This window comes from Tachyglossus aculeatus, chromosome 11, assembly GCF_015852505.1.
Source record: "Tachyglossus aculeatus isolate mTacAcu1 chromosome 11, mTacAcu1.pri, whole genome shotgun sequence".
Taxonomy (NCBI): domain Eukaryota; kingdom Metazoa; phylum Chordata; class Mammalia; order Monotremata; family Tachyglossidae; genus Tachyglossus; species Tachyglossus aculeatus.
This window is the reverse complement of record NC_052076.1, coordinates 11,469,410-11,489,481: the sequence shown is the minus strand read 5'-3', so window position 1 is coordinate 11,489,481 and position 20,072 is coordinate 11,469,410. Positions and strand designations below refer to the sequence as shown.

Here is a 20,072-nt window from a genome sequence, read left to right as displayed (position 1 = left end):
TGTTCTAAGCACTGGGGTAGATACAAGGTAATTGGGTTGTCCCACGTGGGGCTCACTGTCTTAATCCGCATTTTACAGATGAGGTAACTGAGGCAAAGAGAAGTTAAGTGGCTTGCCCAAGGTCACACAGCAGACAAGTGGTAGAGGTGGGAATAGAACCCAGGTCCTCTGACTCGCAAGCCTGTGCTCTTGTCACTATGATTATTGGTATTATTGTTGTTGCTGTTGTTGTTTTTGTTAATCACTTACTATGTGTCATGCACTGTTCTAAGCATTGGAGATGTTAATGAAGTAGGACACAGTCCTGAGGGACTCACAGTCTAAGTAAGAGGGAGAACAGGTATTCAATCCCCATTTAACAGTTGAGAAAACTGAGGTACAGAGAAGTTAAGTGACATGCCCAAGAGCACACAGGAAGCAATCAGCAGATCTGGGGTCCTCTGACTCCCGGGACCATGCTCTTTCAATTAAGCCATGCTCCTTTATCCTCATTCTTAGCACTTGTGTATGTACATACATTCAACTATACCTTTATGTGCAAATATTCGATTTATATTTAATTACTTATTCTGATTTCAATATTTACAAATATTTTCATGTCTATCTTCCCCCTTCGTGTATAAGTTCCTTGTGGGCAGGGAACATGTGGCAGAGATTGTGTCTCATGCTTCTGTTGTACTTTCCTAAGAGTTCAGTATACTGCATTTTATCTGGGTGTTGCTCAATAAACACTCTTAGCACTAATACTTTGGAGAAACTGTTTATCTGCTGCATTACTGAGATACTGAGATATCAGAAATGTAGCACTTGACCCTTCCCCGCACCCCACCAGAGACTCTCCCCAGAGAAAGTCCAACTTTGATCATCAGCTCCAGAATGAGGTCCTACCTCCTGGGGTATCCATCCTTTCTCAGGTACCAGAGATTCTCAGTTACCTGTGGTCATGGGGTATGGAAGAGATTTGATTGCTGAAGTTCACAAATGATCCTCAAATCTCATTCAGCCAGCATTTCAACTAGGGTGCTCATCAATCTGAGAAGGCCAAGACTGAAAGAGTTTCTGCTGTTGGCTGGCTGTGTGATCTTGGGCAAGTTACTTAACCTCCTTCGGGCTCAGTTTCCTCATCTGTAAAATGAGGATAAGATACCCGCCTTCCCTGTTTTTAGTGTGGGTGTCCCATATGGGACAGGGATTGTGTCCAATCTGATTATCCTGGGCCCACCCCAATGTTTAGCATAACATAAATGCCTCATAAATGTTTTTATTATTATTATTATTTGATGACTCATTAAAAGATAGTTTCAGTACTAGGTTATGTACTGGACACTGGATCCCATAGGGGAAAATATCAGAAAAATGTCACCTTCCCTTCATTCTTAGCATTTCAACTGCCTCCCCTTTAAGATTACCACTACCTGTGACAGCTGTGTTACTATGGGAGTGGAACTGTTTAATTCAGTCAGTGGTGAATCAATCATTGGTATTTTCTGAGCACTTACTGTAGACCGAATAGTGTATTAAGTGCTTGGGAGAGTACAATACAACAGAGTTGGTAGGCAGAATCTAATTCCAAGGTCAAATCCAGCATGGGTCAGAGGGCTGAGATCTGCCATTACCTGACAGACAAGTAAGGCCAAGACAAAAGCATCTCCATCCTCCTTCTCCTCCATGTTCCTCTTCTTCCTCCTCCTCTTCCTCCTCCTCCTCCTCTTCAAGTGGCTTTTTGGCAGGTTCAGGATCTACAATGAGGCCCAGACCTTTCAGAGGAAAGAGTGGAACAATAGAACATTAGGCCATGGGCACAGCCATATTGGGTCAGCCCCATAAATCATCCAGCCCTGAATCTTGTCTCTGACTGAAGTACCAAGATGCTCAGAGGAAGCCTGAGTTGGCCGTCCCTTTGGTTATACATCCAAATTAGAATGGGGCAATCTTGGGTGTCCTTATTCTGGGGTAGAAGTCAATCCAGCCCTCGGTGATGGGGGTGTAGAGAGTCAGATGAGAGAGGAGGTTGCCATCTTTGGGAAGGAGAGGAAGGCTTTCTCCAATCTAGGGTCATCTTGGCAAGCAGGGGCTGTCCCCATCTGATGTCTCCCCTAGCTTTCCCTTCCACTAACCTGCCCACCCCAAACCAAGCCGGAGCTGAGGTGATGTGAGGAAATTTAAGATTTGACCTCTCTGTCACCCCCAAGCCCCTCTCCCTATGGCGATACACATTTTCTCATCATACCCAGGGGCTGCCAGCATTTAGCCACCACCCACAGCCCTCAAAGATTTATTTTTTGTTTGTTGGGTGCGTGGAAATTAGCGTGAAAGAAAGAGAACCACTGGGCGGGAACTCTCCCTCCTCCTTCAATGGGAACAACCTGGTGGAAGTGGGAAGCTGACTGAAAAAGCATAGATTCCAGCTATAAATTATCCCAATACATGGCATTAAAAATTATTTTAACACATCAAATATTAAGTCATTCATATTCTCTGCAATTACTTTATCTGTCATCAGCACACTCGAGCTATTTGAGGTGGTGACAGATGGGAAGGACTCCTGCCAATTTTTCCTGCAGGTGTGCATCTGGGTGCTGAGGAGAAGTATTTGGTACGTGCAGTGAGGGAGGGGAAGAGGAAGGGGTGATGGAGATTGTGAAACCAAAGCTGAGGGAAGAGTGGGGTTAAAAAAGATCTGCTTTCCTGAAAGCTAGGGTACATGGACCCCCTCCACCCCTGCCCCTGCCCCAAAAGAGCTGAAGTTTGGGTTCCCAAAGCACTTCCCTGCTGACTGCCCTTCACCCAGGTGGGGCTCAGGACTTCTTTCCCACACTCTGGATGGAAAATGGAGACACAAGAGTTGGATGTGAGTCATGAGAGAAGGCAGAGGTAGTGTTGGGACCCCTGGTGTCTTGATTCCCAGCTTGAGAGCAGGCACCCAGGGACTCTATTTTTACTATATGCCCTCAAGTGCCTAGTACAACATACTGCACAAAGTAGCTGATCAATAAATGCTAATCATGGAAATGAAAATGAAGGAGATCAGCTTGGGCCCTCAGGATAAACACTCTCCAATCCAATAGCCAGAACAACTTCTAACAGGACTGCAGAGTCTAATTCTTACAAGTGTTTTGCATTGCAACCAGCAACCCAAAGGGACAAATTCAAAATTTAAATTTAAATAATGGTATTTGTTAAGCCCTTACTACATGCCAAGCACTGTACTGAGCGCTGGGGTAGATCCCATATAATCAGGTCAGACACAGTCCCTGTCCCAAAGGTGGCTCTCAGTCTATGAAGGAGGAAGAAGCAGCGTGGTCTAGTGGGAGTCAGAAGGACCTGCATTCTAATCCCTGCTCTGCCACTTGTCTGCTGTGTGACACTGGGAAAGTCACTTCACTTCTCTGGATCTCAGTTCCCTCATCTGTAAAATGGGGATTAAGACTCGGAGCCTTTTGTGGGCCAGGGACTGGGTCCAACCCAATTATCTTGTATCTACCCCAGCACTTAGAACAATGCCTGGCACACACTAAGTTCTTAACAAGTACTACAATCATAATTGCTATACTCCCCTCTAGACTGTAAGCTTGCTGTGGGCAGGGAACTTGCCTACCAACTCTATGACATTGTACTCTCCCGAAGGCTTAGTACAGTGCTCTGCACACAATAAGTGTGCAGCATGGAAGCACACTTGCTTCCCTAAGCATGCTTAGGGAAGCAGCATGGCTCAGTGGAAACAGCACAGGCTTTGGAGTCAGAGGTCATGGGTTCAAATCCCAGCTCCGCCACTTGTCAGCTGTGTGACTTTGGGCAAGTCACTTAACTTCTCTGGGCCTCAGTTACCTCATCTGTAAAATGGGGATTAAGACTGTGAGCCCACGTGGGACAACCTGATCACCTTGTAAACTCCCCAGCGCTTAGAACAGTGCTTTGTGCATAGTAAGCGCTTAATAAATGCCATTATTATTATTATTACTATTATTATTAATAAGTGTTCAATAAATACAGTTGATAGATTGAGTAATCTGGGGGGCCAGGGAGGGAAGGAGTTCATTGGTGATTCAGTTTGCTTTCACAGTACAATGGTCTGCACACAGTAAGCACTCAATAAATACAACTGAATCTGTCCTCAACTCAGTCATTTTCCAGGAATTTCAACACCAATTCTGGGCTGCTCTGGGTTATTGGCTGGGCCCAGATCCAACTCTGTCACTCAGAAGATCCTGAAGGTCTCTCAATAGCCCCAGCTACTGCTGGAACCATATTCTCGGGGCCCTGGCCTCTGGAAGAGGGAATGAAGGGGGACAGGCAGATGTTGCACTTCATTGCTGCCCTTTGCTGAGAGTCCTCGGGGAAATTTGAGTCCAGGTGACACAGCCCTCAGCTCCAAGAGAATCTGAATTAATTTGGCCCAGGAGATCTCATGATTGTAGTGGTAGATATTTTCCTTCAAATGAAATACATGAGAGAGAGGCACTCCTACTCCATTAGGTAGGAAAGCCAGCCTACGATTGGGCTGAGGCCTGCTTTTTATAAAACCTTATTGTTCAGGATTTCATTATCCACCTGTTAGACTTTCCCACTGATATTTCCCTAGCATTATCTGCTCTTCATCTGTTGGCATCTATCAGCACAAAACGAAAGACTTTGACACCTATAATAATTCACTCTTTCAGGCGGGTAAGGTGCCCTATTTTTCACTCACTCTCTCTCACACACATTCACACTACATACACTCCAATCAATTGCTCAGTAAATGATTTCTATTGACTCCCATGGAGTCCAAAACACAGAGCACTTAGGAGAATACAATCGAAAGGGGATTCATGTTGCCTGCCATCAAGAAGCTTATAATCTACTGGAGAAGATACACAAACACATACAAATAGCATATATCAATATATGCAACACAGTCTATAATTGCATACTGTACACTATTTGTAGGTTTTTACAAATAGTGGGAGTGGGATAAAGCAGGTAACAATACAAATATATCAGCAGGAATGGCTAAAAAAAATAATTAAGTGTAGTAGTAGTTTTATCAAGCACTTATTTGTGCAGAGTATTGTCCTAAATAGTGGGAAAGAATGCAGTGGTAGGAATTAGACACAGTCCCTGTCCCTCAGGGGAATATAGAAATAAATATATGAATAAATACAGACATTAATACAAAAATATAAGTGCACTTGAGTGCTAAGGATAGGGCATTTATTCACTCACTTCAAAGTCACCTTTTCCTTTCACTGATTAGCCGATAGCCTTGATTCCTGATTCACTCTTTGGTGAATTTTTCTTATACAAACAAGGCTCCCAAAATTTCAGGAGACCAAGAAAGGAGGAGCTCTGTGGTCTTCCTGTTTTCCTGGGACAGTCCAATGAAGAACATTGCATTGATCTACAGACAATTCCTACCTTCTCCTGACAATAATAATTAACTTGATTTTATGTAGCATTTAACATACCAGGGCACCTGGTTACTAACTATAATAACAGAGACAGAATTGAATCCTGGCAATAGAGGAGTCACTAATGACAACTTGCCCTCTCCCATGCATCTGTGGATCTCTGATCATTTGACAAACAAGACAATATCACTGCCTCTCTTTGCAAGCTGAGACAAAGAAAAGGTGAGCCATCTGCCTGACTTCACCCACGTCAATGGGAGACCCTGGCACGGACTTCAATTCCTGCCTCATGTACTTCCACGCTAACCTTAGGCCTTCCTAAGGTAAATTGGATATAATCTATGCTGCATTTGAAGAGTTAGGGTGTTTTCCAGGGGCAGAGATAAGGGAGAAAGCAGATTTGCTTTCTGCCAGGATTCGAAATGTATGTAGATGCTCTTTGTGATCAAAGATGCCACTTGCTGTGGTAATTGTACTCATAGTAGTAGTGTAGTAGTAGTAGTAATAACAGTATTTGTTAAGGGCCATTTGGTCACTGGGGAAATCAATCAATCAATAGTATTTATTGAGTGCTTACTGTATGCAGAGCACTGTTCTAAGCTCTTGGAAGAGTACTACAATAATGATGATGGTATTTGTTAAGCACTTACTATGTGTCAGGCACTGTACTAAGCTCTGGGGTGGATACAAGCAAATCGAGTTGGACACAGTCTCTGTCCCATGTGGGGCTCAAAGTCTCAATTCCCGTTTTACAGGTAAGGTAACTGAGGCACAGAGAAGTGAAGTGACTTGCCTGAGGTCACACAGCAGGCAAGCAGGGGAGTCAGGATTAGAACTCATGAACTTCTAACTCCCAGTCCCGTGCACTAACCACGACACCATACACCATGCTGTTGCTACAATACAGCAGAGGTTTTTTGTTTGTTTGTCTTTATGTTATTTGTTAAGCACTTAATATGTGCCAGGCACTGTACTAAGCTTTGGGATAGATACAAACTAATCAAGTTGGACATAGTCCCTGTCCCAAATAGGGCTCACAGTTTTAATCCCCTTTTCACAGATGAGGTAACTGAGGCCCAGAGAAGTGAAGTGACATAGCGGACAAGTGGCAGAGCCAGAATTAGAGCCCAGGTTTTTCTGTCTCCCAGGTCGTGCTCTATCCACTAGACCACACTGCTTCTCTAGTTGTTAGAGTTGATACACATGTTCCCTCAAGGAGTTTACAGACTAGAGGGAGGAACTTACAGATCAGAGTGCATTGCACTGTACTAGGCTCTTAGGGAGCTCATAAAAACATACTGATATGTTCCCTGCCTTCAAGGAGATTACGTTCAAACTGGGGGGACAAACAGACAAATAGTCTCAACTAGAGTTGTCAAAATATATAAATTGATGAATATATGTGAGTGCTAATGAGGGTGTAATATCCTCACTGAATCTTGTCATGTCCACATATTTGGTGTCTGCAGCACTTGGAGATGTTTTCACCGTTAACTCCTTGTCTCATGATCCTATGACAGTTCTGCCTGAATAGTCGATTCTTTATTCGGCTATTACTTCTTGATATATTTGTACTGTTTTCTGTTATGTCTTTGATCTTCCTCCTGCACCCTGTATTTGTATTTACTTTTTGTCCATCTATCTCCTCAATTAAAGTTTAAGCTTGAAGGGAGGGAAAATGTGTGCCTTGCTTCCATTCTCCCAAGCCCTCAGAACAGTGCTTTGCCTTCAGTCGCAAACTCTGAAACATCCCAAATGGCTATAGATCACTCTCTTCCCTTAACTCTTCTCCCTCTCCAGATTTCCAAGATGTGGTCTCAGGATTGGGCCAGATTCCACTGGATGTCATCACAGTTGCCCCAAGGAACTGGAACACTACCAGATTTACCCATGGGACAGTGTGGCACTCCCAGATTTTCCCATGAGCCACTGGGGTGAGGTCCCCTGATCCTCTCTCCTAAGTTGACTTCTTCTCACAAATATAGCTTTCAGAGTGAAGTCCATCTGTCCTGACTTTCTGCCTCCCTCTTCTCTGACAAGGCCCACTGTTTGAGTTGCCCTCTGTGGGACCCATGGATCAAACAGGAAGACAGAAACAAGGCTTTCCTGAGGTGTCTGAGCAGACGGAGCCCTCCAGGACACACTCCCGAAACCAGGGTGTGTGGGAGAGTAGAAAAAATTTGTGCCGACCTCCCTACAGGCCCAACAATCCCACGGGCTTGGCCCGAACCACTTAAAATTCTTAGGAGTGCTTGACGGACCTACTCAGAAGGAGGAGGAGAAACTTACTTAAAAAGAAAACCTGGGACTTCAACATGTGTTCTTCACTGATAGAATTCGCGATGAGGATTTGAAGGGCCCAGTGGGAGTATCCTTTCACGGCTCTCGCCTAATCCTCTGGAAATGGTCTAAGCGCTACAGCTGTTGGTTATCCAGATCAACTATTCGTTCAATTATTCTTGGCCTAGAAGACGCGGCTTTTCTCAAAGGATCTCGGCTTTATAATTTGAGGCACTTCAATCAGGCCCAAGCCGCCGGCCAGAGCCGGGTACCCGGTGGAAAGCCTCAACAGGGAGGTTTTCCCTCCGTGCCTTTTCATCTTCTCCGACCCGGTGCCACGGAGACTGGCACATCCCCATGGGTGACGGGGGATGCAAGGGAAGGGCGGGCTGGGGGTGGAGGGTAGGGAGAGGGGCCAGGGTTGGGGGGGACGAGCCTGGACCTGATCATCTGGGGGAGAAAATAATTACAAATGAAAGTGAGATTAGCAGGTGCTGCCAGGACAAATGATTCCGGGACAAATGATTCCAAAATGGTGTCTGCGGTGTCGGCGGAGTGCTCTCAAAGGGAAAGTGGGCTGCAGCTGCGGTCTCCGGGGCCGGGTTAGGCAATGGAGCACCGCCCCCATGCCAGGACGGCCCTCTGAGAGTGTGGGGCCTAAGCAGGGCAGGAGATGACAGACTGGGTCATCTCTACAGCATATAGACTGGCTGGGAATTGATGCAATTATTCCTTCCATTTGTCTTCCCTCCAGCTCTCCCTGAAACCCACTAATAAATGACTTACAGCTGCTGAGAGACCTGCCCCTTCTGGCCGAGGGACTCCTCCCCATCGTGCTGGTCATGCCGGGGTTCCCCAGAAGCCCAGGGACTCTTGAATTCTCCATTCTTCTGGCTCCTGGTGGCCTCTGCAACCTGGGGGCAAGATGGGCCACTGCTTCTGGAGAAGTGAGAGGACTGGTCAGTGCTGTGGCCAGGGGACCAAGCCCAGGTGGCCACTTCTAAATAGCTCCTGTTAGTCTTCCCCTTTAGAGCGCAAGCTCTCGGGCAGGGAATATGTCTTTTCTGTCTGCTCTAATAATAATAATAATGGTAGTTGTGAAGCACTTATTATGTGCCAAGCACTGTTCTGAGAGCTGAGGTAGAAACAAGCTTATCAGGCTGGACACAGTCCCCGTCCCAGATGGGGCTCAGGGTCTAAAGTCCATCTCCCTAACTCTTAAGACACTGAATCAAGTGGACACTCAGTAAAGAGTACTACTGCTATTTCTGCTATTACTGCTGGTGATACTACTACTACTAATAATAATAATGCCATTTGTTAAGCGCTTTCTATGTACCAAGCACTGTTCTAAGTGCTGGGGTAGATACAAGGCTAATGGGTTGTCCCACATGGGGCTCACCGTCTTAGTCCCCATTTTACAGATGAGGTAACTGAGGACCAGAGAAGTTAAGTGACTTGCCCAAATTCACACAGCTGACAAGTGGCAGAGCCAGGATTCAAATCCATGACCTCTGACTCTCAAGCCCATGCTCTTTCCACTAAGCCACGCTGCTTCTCTGCTACTTCTGCTGCTACTTCTGCTGCTACTACTGTGACTACTATTACAAGATGGAATTCCAGAAGTGAGGGGAACCATCTCTTTCACCACTTTCTCTTTTTGGAATGGACTCTCTTCTTCTCCATGTCATAAGGGAAGAGCATGGGCCTGGGAATCAGAGTAAATGAGTTCTATTCCTGATTCCACCATTTGTCAGTTGTGTGTCCTTGGGAAAGTCATTTAACTTCTCTGTGCCTCAGTTACCTCATCTATAAAATGGGGAGTAAGACTGTGAGCCCCATGTGAGACTGGACTTCGTTCAACCTGATTAGTATTTATCTACTCCAGCACTTAGTACAGTGTCTGTCACCTAGTAAATGCTTAACAAAGACCATTAAAAGAAAAATGCCAAGAAGCTGGGGTAGGAGGGAATGGGGGGAACATTCATGGATTTGGGATTTGTTTGCAGGAAAGCTAGTAATAATAGTGGTATTCATTAGGGGTTTATTCTAATAATAATTGTGGTACTTGTTAATTAGTCAATCAATCAATCGTATTTAGTGAGTCTTACTATGTGCAGAGCATTGTACTGAGCGCTTGGGAGAGTACAATACAACAGGACTGGCAGACCCTCTCTCCCTGCCCACAACTAGCTTACATTTTAGAGGGAGTTAAGTGCTTACTATGTGCTATACACTGTTCTAAGTTCTGGGGTAGATATAAAATAATCAGTTTGGACACAGTCCCTGTCCTACACAGGGCTCACCTTCAAAGTTGAAGTGCTTAATCTTCATTTTACAGATGAGGAGACGGAGGCATAGAGAAGTTATCGACTCACCCTAAGTCCCAGAGCAGGCAAGTGGCCTAGCAGGAATTAGAACCCAGATCCTCTGCTTCCAGCCCTGTGTTCTTTCTACTAGGCCACACAGCTTCCCTCTCTTCTCTGATTTTTCCATGACATTTGCACTGAGAACCAAAAATGTATCGAGGGAAATGTTTTATTCTCAACTGGTTTGGAGCAAATCACTTGCTCTCTGTGTTCCATCCATGAGAAAGGGTGAATCATGGTGTCCTCCCAGGGAAATATTCTGATGAATGCTTTTCAAGTACCCGGGGCTTTGAAGAGCCTTAGAAGACCTCTTTGGAGGGAATCTTGCAATTGAGGTTTGACCTTGTTTAATTTTCAATAAACGATCAATTAGGTCCTGACTGGTAGCCCATCATTTAAGCTCCCAATGGCCCTTGATTTGTAAAATGTCAGCAAGGATAGTGCAAGTTGGCAGTCAAAGGAAAAAAATGAGGAATGGAGAGGGTGGGTGAAAGGGGAGAGTGCCAGATATTGACTTGGCAGATGTTGGACCCATCTGTCTGGTCAACCCAACATCCCTAAGGCAGACAGGTTCCTCTTGTCCCCTAGGACTGCAACCATGAAGGCTAGACCAGGGTAGACTTAAGCTAGAGAGGGCCCCTGCTGATCTTTAGGCCTAGAGAGGGGAATGAGAATCACTTGGATGAGTGGATTTGGTGGAGGAGTGATCCCTCCCTTATCTGCACCTAATTCCTTCTTCCTATCCCCACCCCCACCCCTGCTCCAGGGGAGGGGGCCCAAAGCCTCCAGCTACTAGTCAATGAGGAGAGGTACCCGGCAGAAGAGCCTCTGCCTCAGGGATCTAGAAATCAGGGCAGGGGCTCAGGCATTTGGTCCCAGATGAGGTCCCTGGGTCCCAATTGCCTGGCTAATTCAGGTCAAAACATACCCTTGGCCTTCAGGGTTGAAACTATTCCAGTCCACAAAGCTCTCAGGCCCAAAATACCCAAATCGTTGTGGCCCAAGAGTGTGTTTGGGTGTCCCAATACCTTGGTAACAACAGGTAGGGAAAGCAATCAGGGCCGTGGCTGGGAGACCAGATGGTGGGGACGAAAAGGCAACAGATCCCAATAGGGTCCCAGTTGGGAGCAGGTCCAGGCTCTCTACCTGGGGACCCTAGGGGCTGGGATCGAGCGGGAGCCTCCATGGTGGGTGATGGCCTCGAGCACAGGTGCAGGAGCCCCAGCTCTGGTTTCAGCTCCCAGCAGGCCCAGCGGAGAGCAGAACATCTGATGCCCCCGGCCCACCCGCCCTCCCACGCACCCACCCGCCCGCCACCACCGACCCCCTCCTCCCGCCTCCCCGCGGCCGTCACTGCCTGCCTCTCCCCGTCGGCTGCTGGGAAAACACGGTCCCCCGGCCAAGTCTGTGGCATCTGCTGATGGAGCGTGGGCCCAGATCAGAGAGCCGGAGTGGCGCCTCGCCGTCGCATGCTGGGGAGACCGACCAGCCGGCCTCTTCCAGACTCCACCTGGCAGGACAACTCAACTCGACCCCAGGGAAGCACCAGAAAACCTCAAACAAACCCTGCCCCCACCTCCCGCCCGGGACCTCCTGCATGACCCCCATCACACAAGGTAATTAGAAGCTTACTGGGCCCTCAACCGGCCAGGGCCTGCCCGGCTGGTCGAATTGGAGCTCCCAGGGGCCGGTTCTCCGCCAGGATCCCAGCCTTGGGATTAGCCAGCTTTTCCTCACCAGCCAGGATCCAGTGACAGCCTGGGTGGAAACACTTGGAGAGAGAAAGAGAGAGAGAGAGAGAGGAGAAAGGGAACAAAAAATAGGACACTGAAGTGAAAGTTCTACACGGCCAGGACTGGATCCGCACCCATAACCACAAGCACTTTTATAAGATTCATTATGCACTTACTATGTGCCAGGCACTGTAAGCTCATTGTGGGCAGGGACCGTGTCTGTTTATTGTTGTATGGTACCCTCCCAAACACTTACTACAGTGCTCTGAACACAGTAAGTGCTCAATAAATACAATTGACTGAATAAATGAATAAGCATTGGGTGTAGATTGACCCACACCTACCCTAGACCCACACCCACATGTACTCTTATGGTGTTTGTTAAGCACTTACTATGTGCCAGGCACTGTACTAAGTGCTGGGTGTAGATAGAAGCTAATCAGGTTGAACACAGTTCATGTCCCACATGAGGTTCACAGCCTTAATCCCAAATTTACAGATGAGGTGGCTGAGGGACAGAGAAGTAAAGTGACTTGCCCAAGGTCACACAGCAGGCAATGGTGGAGCAGGGAATAGAACCCGGGGCCTTCTGACTCCCAGGCTGGTGCTCTAGCCACTAGGCAAAGTTGCACTCACAGTTATACACACGTTTAAACCTTCCTCTATCAGGCACTGACTCACGTACCCACAGCCTGGAAGAAAGCAGGAGATGGGCCCTAGAGGAAATTGGGCAGCAGCAGAAGCTTCTGCCCTTCTCAGGTGTTTCTTTCTGATTTGGTTTTCATGGAGATCTGTCCTTGTGGTATTTCTCCATTTGCTCTGTTGTCTTCCCTGTTGGACTGTGAGGTCCTTGAAGGTAGGAAATGTATTGCTTGCTCCTGTTGTACTCTGCTAAGAATGTAGTAGTGTTTAGCACTCTGTATGCACTCAAAAAATCCCACTGATGATAATGAGGGGGGGAACAATTTGAGTATATGTGCTGCAGGAGCTCTGTGATCAATCAATCAATCAATAGTTTTCATTGAGCAACCTCCACAAGCTGAACACTGGACTAAGTACTTGGGAGAGTTCAAGACATGATCCCTGCCCTCAATCAATCAATGGTATTTTTTGAGCACCTTGTGCAAACTACTGTACTAAGTGCTTGGGAAAGGGAGAGACCGGCTCTAATAATAATAACTGTGGCATTTTTCAAGTGTTTACAATGTGCCATGCACTGTACTAAGCACTGGGTTGAATACTTGTTTTGATATCTGTCTCCCCGCTTATAGACTGTGAGCCCACTGTGGGCAGGGATTGTCTGTGTTGCTGAAATGTACTTCCCAAGCGCTTAATACAGTGCTGTGCACACAGTAAGCACTCAATAAATATGACTGAATGAATGAATGAATAAATACAAGCAAATCAGGTTAGACAAAGTCCCTGTCCTCATGAGGCTCAAAGTCTTAATCCCCATTTTACAAATGAGGGAACTGAGGCACAGAGAAATGAAGAGGCATGCCCTAGGTCACACAGCAGGCAAGTGACAGAACTGGAATTAGAACCCAGGTCCTTCAGACTCTCAGGCCTGTGCTCTATCCACTAGGCCATGCTGCTTCATTACAATAAATTACAGATAAGACATATCCTTATAAGCTCCTATTTCCCCTATCTGTAATTTGTTTTAATATCCATCTCCCCCTCTAGACTATAAGCTCTCAGGTAGTGTCTACCTACCCTACTGTATTGTAGTCTCTCAAGCACTTAGTACAATGCTCTGCACACAGTAAGCATTCAATAAATGTGATTGATTGATTAATAGATGGAAGTAGGCTGAATAGAAATATCACAGTCCCAGGCACCTAGAAACTGGCTAGTTAAGGAAGGAGTGGGGAAACAGAAAAGAGCAGGGCTCTTCAGATTGGAAAAAAGAAGACTGAAAGGGCACATGATTGAATGTGACCTTGGGCAAGTCTTTTCACTTTTCTGTGCCTCAGTTACCTCATCTATAAAATCGGGACTGAGACTGTGAGCCCCATGTGGGACAGGCTCTGGGTCCAACCCAATTTGCTTGCATCCACCCTAGTACCTAGTACAGTGCCTGGCGCATAGTAAACACTTAACAAATACCACAATTATTATCATGAAAGTCATGGAGATTGTTCTCCAAATCCCACAGCATCAGGACGAAGGGCACCCACTGAAGCTTGAAAATGGATAGTTTAACCCCAAGGAAAGGAAGACCTGTTCTCCTTCCAGTGACTGGGGGTGGAATTAGCTTCCTCAAGAAGTGTTGCAGTTGGAAACTATCTAGGTTCCAGAAGGAAGTGGATAAATCCCTGGAGGAGTAGTCCATAAGAGGAAAGGAAGGATGTCAAGCCTTCCATCTTTAACCTAGAAGCCCAACGATCTGTCAGCCCCTTCGGGAAACCCTGTCAATTTTACTGGGCAGGATGAACCCCTGTTATTGGCTGCTGGTCTGCTTTTCACGGTTCTTGGGACAGATGGTAATCTTTGAACAGCTAACCTCTTCCTCTGTCTACCCTCGTCCCTCTGCCATCCTCTTCATCGAGCTAAGCCTTCCAGACAGTACCACGGTTCTGTGTTTAGAAATAGACGTTACCTCTGGCTGGGAGCTTCTGAGGGAAAATCTGTCCCTGCTATGGTCCATTCTCCAGACAAGTTCTTCCCGAACCCAAGGAAAGTCAAATGAGGACAAGCTCCTGTGTGCCTGCCTCCAGCTCCATCTTCCCTTTCCCTCTCCTCTCAGCTCTCCTCAGCCTAAGGCCCTGGCTCTCCTAACCCTGGTCTTGCCAAAATCCTATGTCCCTTATTTCCCAACTCAGCTCCTTACTCTACTGCTGAAGACAACCCTACCTTACCCAGCAGTTCTCTGGTCTCCAAGGAGAGCTCTTCCCCTATGTTTCCCTATATCTCTGCAAGCCTTAGCTCCTCCCCAACACTCTGATCCTTCCTCCACAAAGACTGGCTGCCTGTTTGGTATTCTTCCACTGAGGCTGCTGGAACTTTCTTCTGCCGTTCTCCCCTTGGAGGAGAGGGAGCTCCCCTGGAGGCGCACACCTGTGTGCCTGAGGAGATGAACAAAGGACTTTCTGTTCTGGATGATGCAGTCCCTCCCAATCCCTGCCAGAACAATTCTAGAGGACAAGATGTGGTCGGGCCTTAGTTTGGGAGCGATGGTTTTTCTCTGCCATGGTCTCTGGGGTGGACTTGGGTTGGGAGACAGACCCAAAGTCCAATTGGGCAGGCCAGCGATGCTAGTCTGGACCACCAGTCTTCTCTCTGCACCCCGCTGCTCCCTGCACTGTCTGGGCTTCTGTTTCCACCAAACGAGGACAGAGGGGTGTGGGCCACCTCTTCCCTCTTGACAAGAGAGATTTGCAGCCTTGATTTCTATTAGTGTGAAGTGATGACGACATTAATAGAATCCAGTTTTGTGTCTCAATAACTGACTCCCGCTGACAGACAGATGCTTGGGTGGAGTTGGGCTATTTCTGTTATTAAAAAACCCTGGTGTTTCTAAACGCCCTTCAAGATGCAGCTCCCCAGGCACGACCTGACTTTCTGGGGCCCAGCTCGGCGGTGCAGAGCTGAAGCAAGATGCCCAACCCGCTGGGCCACGGAGGGAAGCGCAAAGGTTCTGAAGCTTTGGCCCTTCCCTCCTGCCCCCGGAAAACAGAAGCCTGTGTCAAAATGGCTCGCCTTACCTCAATGTGCCCCATGTAACACTTGCGAGACTACTGTGTGTCCTTGTCCGGTGTTCAAACAGGCTGCAGGTGACTGACCCTGATTGGGTGACAGAGAGAGACCAAGGGAAGTGGGCGGCCAGACCCCAAGCTGGAGGGACCCATGGACGATGGCATTGGGGGGGCCTGGATCGGGAGGAGACCCCAAAACCTGGGAGTTCCACTTTCCTCCCCCCGGCAGCTTCCAAAGGGCTTCATCGCACCTGCGCTCGGGAAATCTCGTTCCCAATCCTGGGGGAACAGCGCCCCCTTCTGGAGCTCAGGCAGAACTGCTTGAGCAGCCCCCGGAAGACTTGGGTGCCTTTACCACCCAGTTTGATTCTTCCCACTGTTGGGGGACCTATTCCACCTTTATGGAGAAGAAAGTGGCTTGGTGGAAGGAGCATTGGCCAAGGAGCCAGTTCTAATCCCGGCTTGGCCACTTGCCTGCTGGGCGATCTTGGGCAAGTCACTTAACCTCTAGACTGTAAATTCGTTATGGGCAGGGAAGGAGTCTGATAATTCTGTTGTACTCTCCCCAGAGCTTAGGTACAGTTTTAAGCTCATAGTAAGTGCTCAAAAAATGCCACACACCTGCTCAATTCCCCTGACCGGTATTCAGAGTGACCAGAGATGAGTTGGGGGGTTCTGGAACCTGGGTCATGGAAGGCGGCCCTTCCCATCTCTGCCCCGCTTTGCTGAAACTTAAGCAAAAGTCGTGCAGTAGAGCCTCCAGTTCCTGCTGAATGGAGCATAGGGTGAGGGTGGAGGATGCAGATCTGGGGTCAAGTTGCTGCCTTCCTTCTCCCCCTCTGACCCACCTTCCTGCTGGCCACAGGATCCCACTCTCCTTCCCCACATCTCTTCAGTGGAGTCCCTGGAGGGCTGCCCAACTCCAGTTCTCAAGGCTGTGAGGATGTCATGTGATCCGGCATTAGTCCATCTGACCATCATCAAGACCCTCTCCACTGCTTCCATCTCTACCTCCTGTAGCAGCTGCTTCCCCACTCTCCCAGCCTGGAGAAAGTGTGCCCATGAATCAATAATACTATTTATTGAGTGCTTACTCTGTGCAGAGCATGGCACTAAACACTTGGGAGAATACAACATGAAGAAAAAGCATCATTAACTTTAAGTGCTCACCCGAGCTTTCTCTCTGGCACATTCTCCTTCTCTTCCTTCCACGGGGAGCAGTGTGGCCTACTGAAAAGAGCACAGGCCTGGGAGTCAGAGGACCTGAATTCTAATCCTGACTCTGCCACTTATCCGCTGTGTGACTTTGGGCAACTTCTCTCTGCCTCAGTTCCCTCATCTGCAAAATGGAAAATTCAAAACCTATTCTCCCTCATACTTGGATTGTCAGCCCCATGTGGGACCTGCTTATTTTGTATCTATCCTAGTGATTAGTACAGCGCTTGACACATAGTAAGCATTAACAATTACCACAATTATCATCATTGTTATTATCCTGGCTATCTCTTCTCTCCATTCACTCCTCAACCTCTCACCCAACAAACTAATGTTGAGTCTCTCCCCACCCCCATCAGCCTTACCCTTCAACCTCCTCCCCTGCTTTCTTTACCCTCACCCCACCCCCACTTCAGGTCACTGACAGCTGGCCCCTCACCCTCTCCCCCCCCACCCCAAGCCAAACTGCAGTTTTAAAATAACCCTGTGAACAATGGGGACAACTGCACAATTCTTTGAGAAGCTGTCTATGGATCCGGGCTCTGTAACTGGAGACCGGGACAGTGCAGTGGCCAACGGGGTGAGGCAGGTAGAGAAGGGACATGGCCCAATTAGCAAATCCGCTGGGGTTTCTTCTCCGGGGGTGGCCAGGACCTGTGGGCAAGGCAGAGGGCTAAAAAGGGAACCTTGATCCCTCACCGCTCTCCTCCTCATGCAACTGCAAGGAATGAAAAGGCACAGCAGCTGTTTTCTGTCTAATTGGTTTCATTGTCTGGACAAAGGGAATCTGAGCCCAAGAGGGGATCCTGCAGGAGTCCAGCTCCAAGCCACTCCAGGCAGCAGTTTCTGGGATCACCAAGGGAGCTCATTTAGAGAGAGAAAACGAAATGCACAAATACAAAATGAGGAATTCCTAGGTGTGGTGGGGAGGAGAGCATGGGCCCGGAAGTCAGGAGCCCTGGGTTCTAATACTGGCTCTGCCACTTCTCTGCCTCATGACCTTGGGCAAGTCACTTAACTACTCTGTGCCGATTATCTAAAATAATAGGGTTGGACACAGTCGCTTTCCCACGTAGGGCTCACAGTCTTAATCCCCATTTTACAGATCAGGAGAATGAGACCCAGAGAAGTGAAGTGACTTGCCCAAGTTCACACAGGAGACAAGTGGCAGAGCCAGGATTAGAACGGTGGAATAGGAAATGAGAGCCGTGTGCAAGCTAATGAACGCCCAAACTGGTGGAACATCTCACCTGCCAGGAGTCAATCAGTGGTGCAGAGCACTGTACTAAGTGCTTGGGAGAGGACAATATAATAGAGTTGGTAGACACATTCCCTGCCCGCAACAGGTTACAGTCTAGAGGGGAAGAAGTGGGGTGAGTGACAGGAGTGGATAGAAAATGACCAGGATCTAGTGGGTTTGAGCCTTGGGAATTTCCCACAGAGGTGGGAGAGCCTGGGGCAGGGACTGCTGAAAGGGGCTCAGGACCCCAGGGTGGGGGGACCTGGGGAAGATGGTGGGTGGGGGTTGTGAGGAGGGAGAGAGAATAGAGGGAAAGGGGCAGAAGGAGAAAGCACCAAGGGGGGAAGAATTTGTACTACTGATGTAAGTTCTATGTTACTCATATGTAACAGACAACACCAGTCACCATCCACTGATAATAATAATAATAATAATTGTGGTATAATAATAATAATAATAATAATAAATTCGGTATTTGTTAAGCACTTACTAAAGTGCAAAGCACTGTTCTAAGCGTGGGGGAAGATACAAGGTGATCGGGTTGTCCCATGCAGGGCTCACAATCTTAATCCCCATTTTACAGATGAGGAAACTGAGGCCCAGAGAAGTTAGGTGACTTCCCCAAAGTCACACAGCTGACAAGCGGAGGAGCGGGGATTTGAACACATGACCTCTATTTAAGCATTTACTATGAGCCACACACTGTTCTAAGCACTGGGGTAGATACAAGGTAAGCAGGTTGGACACAGTCCATGTCCACAAGGGCTCACAGTCTTAATCCCCATTTTACAGATGAGGTAACTGAGGTACACAGAAGCTAAGTGACTTGCCCAAGGTCACACAACAAACATGCAGTGGAGTCAGTATTAGAACCCAAGTCCTCTGACTCCCAGGCCCATTGTTCTATTCACTAGGCCATGTTGCTTCCCAATGCATTCAGTTACTTCCTAATGTATTCAATCACTTACTCTTATCGCTTAATTTGTAACTATTTTATCCCCATACATAAGATCCTTGAGGGCAGGGGTTGCATCACTTAAGAAGTAGAGTGATGTAGTGGAGAGAGCATGGGCTGGGAGTCAGGAGACCTGGGTTCGGATCCAACCTCTTCCACTTATCTGCTACATGACTTTGGGCAAGTCATTTCACTTCTCTGTACCTTGGTTTCTTCAACTGTCAAATGGAGATAAAATACTCCCCCTCCCCCTTAGACTCTGAGCCCCATATGCAAAATGGACTGTGTCAAGGTCTGATTGTATGTACCCAGTGTTTGGAGAATAGTAAGCACTTAACAAATGCCGCAATTACTATTACTGTTATTGCTGGAATTGATACATACCATTAGAATTACTGCTACTATATTTTATTGCTGGCATCCATACATACTATTAGAATTACTACTACTACTGTCCTCTAGGCCTCTGGACAGGATCTTTGAAATTTATTGCATCCTTCAAGCCAGTTAGAAGCAGTATGACCTGGTGGATAGAGCACAGGACAGGAGGTAGCAGGATCTGGGTTCTAAACTCAGCTCTACCACTTGTCTACCGTGTGACCTTGGGCAAGTCATTTAACTTTTCTGTGCCTCAGCTACCTCATCTTTAAAATGGGGATTAAGATGGTAAACTCCACGTGGGACATGGACTGCATCCAACCTGATTACTGGTACTATGATTACTGGCACATAGTAGGAGCTTAGCAAATACCATTTGAAAAAAGCCCCCTGGGGCCGCTAATGACCAGATTCCTCACCTGGAAACAGCACAGATTCTAATCCAATACCAGTCTTGGCATGTACAGATGTGTACTCAATTCGTATGAGTACAACAGAGTTGGTAGACATATTCCCTGTCCACAAGAAGCTTACAGCCTAGAGCGGGAGACAGACATTAGACTGTCTGTCTAATTAGACAGTAAGTCTATAAGAAATTAGACAGTACAGTCTATTAGACTGTAAGCTTGTTTTGGGCAGGGAACATGTCTGCTAATTCTGCTATATTGTACTCTCCCAAGCACTTAGTACAGTGCTCTGCACATAGTAAATGATCAATAAATACCATTGATTGATTTATAAATAAATAACATGGCTCTTATAATAATAATTGTGGTGTTTTTTGAGTTATGTGCTAGTAGAAGCAGCATGGCTT

At 47.2% G+C, this 20,072-nt stretch overlaps 1 long non-coding RNA gene across 1 annotated transcript; it reads right to left on the bottom strand.

Annotated features, from left to right (window-relative positions):
- Positions 1-1,245: 1,245 nt before the first annotated feature.
- Positions 1,246-8,684, bottom strand: LOC119935192. Its single transcript, XR_005453104.1, has 2 exons — positions 8,457-8,684; positions 1,246-1,757 (listed from the first exon to the last, which is right to left on the bottom strand). It is a non-coding gene; the product is annotated as an uncharacterized LOC119935192 (long non-coding RNA).
- Positions 8,685-20,072: the final 11,388 nt, after the last annotated feature.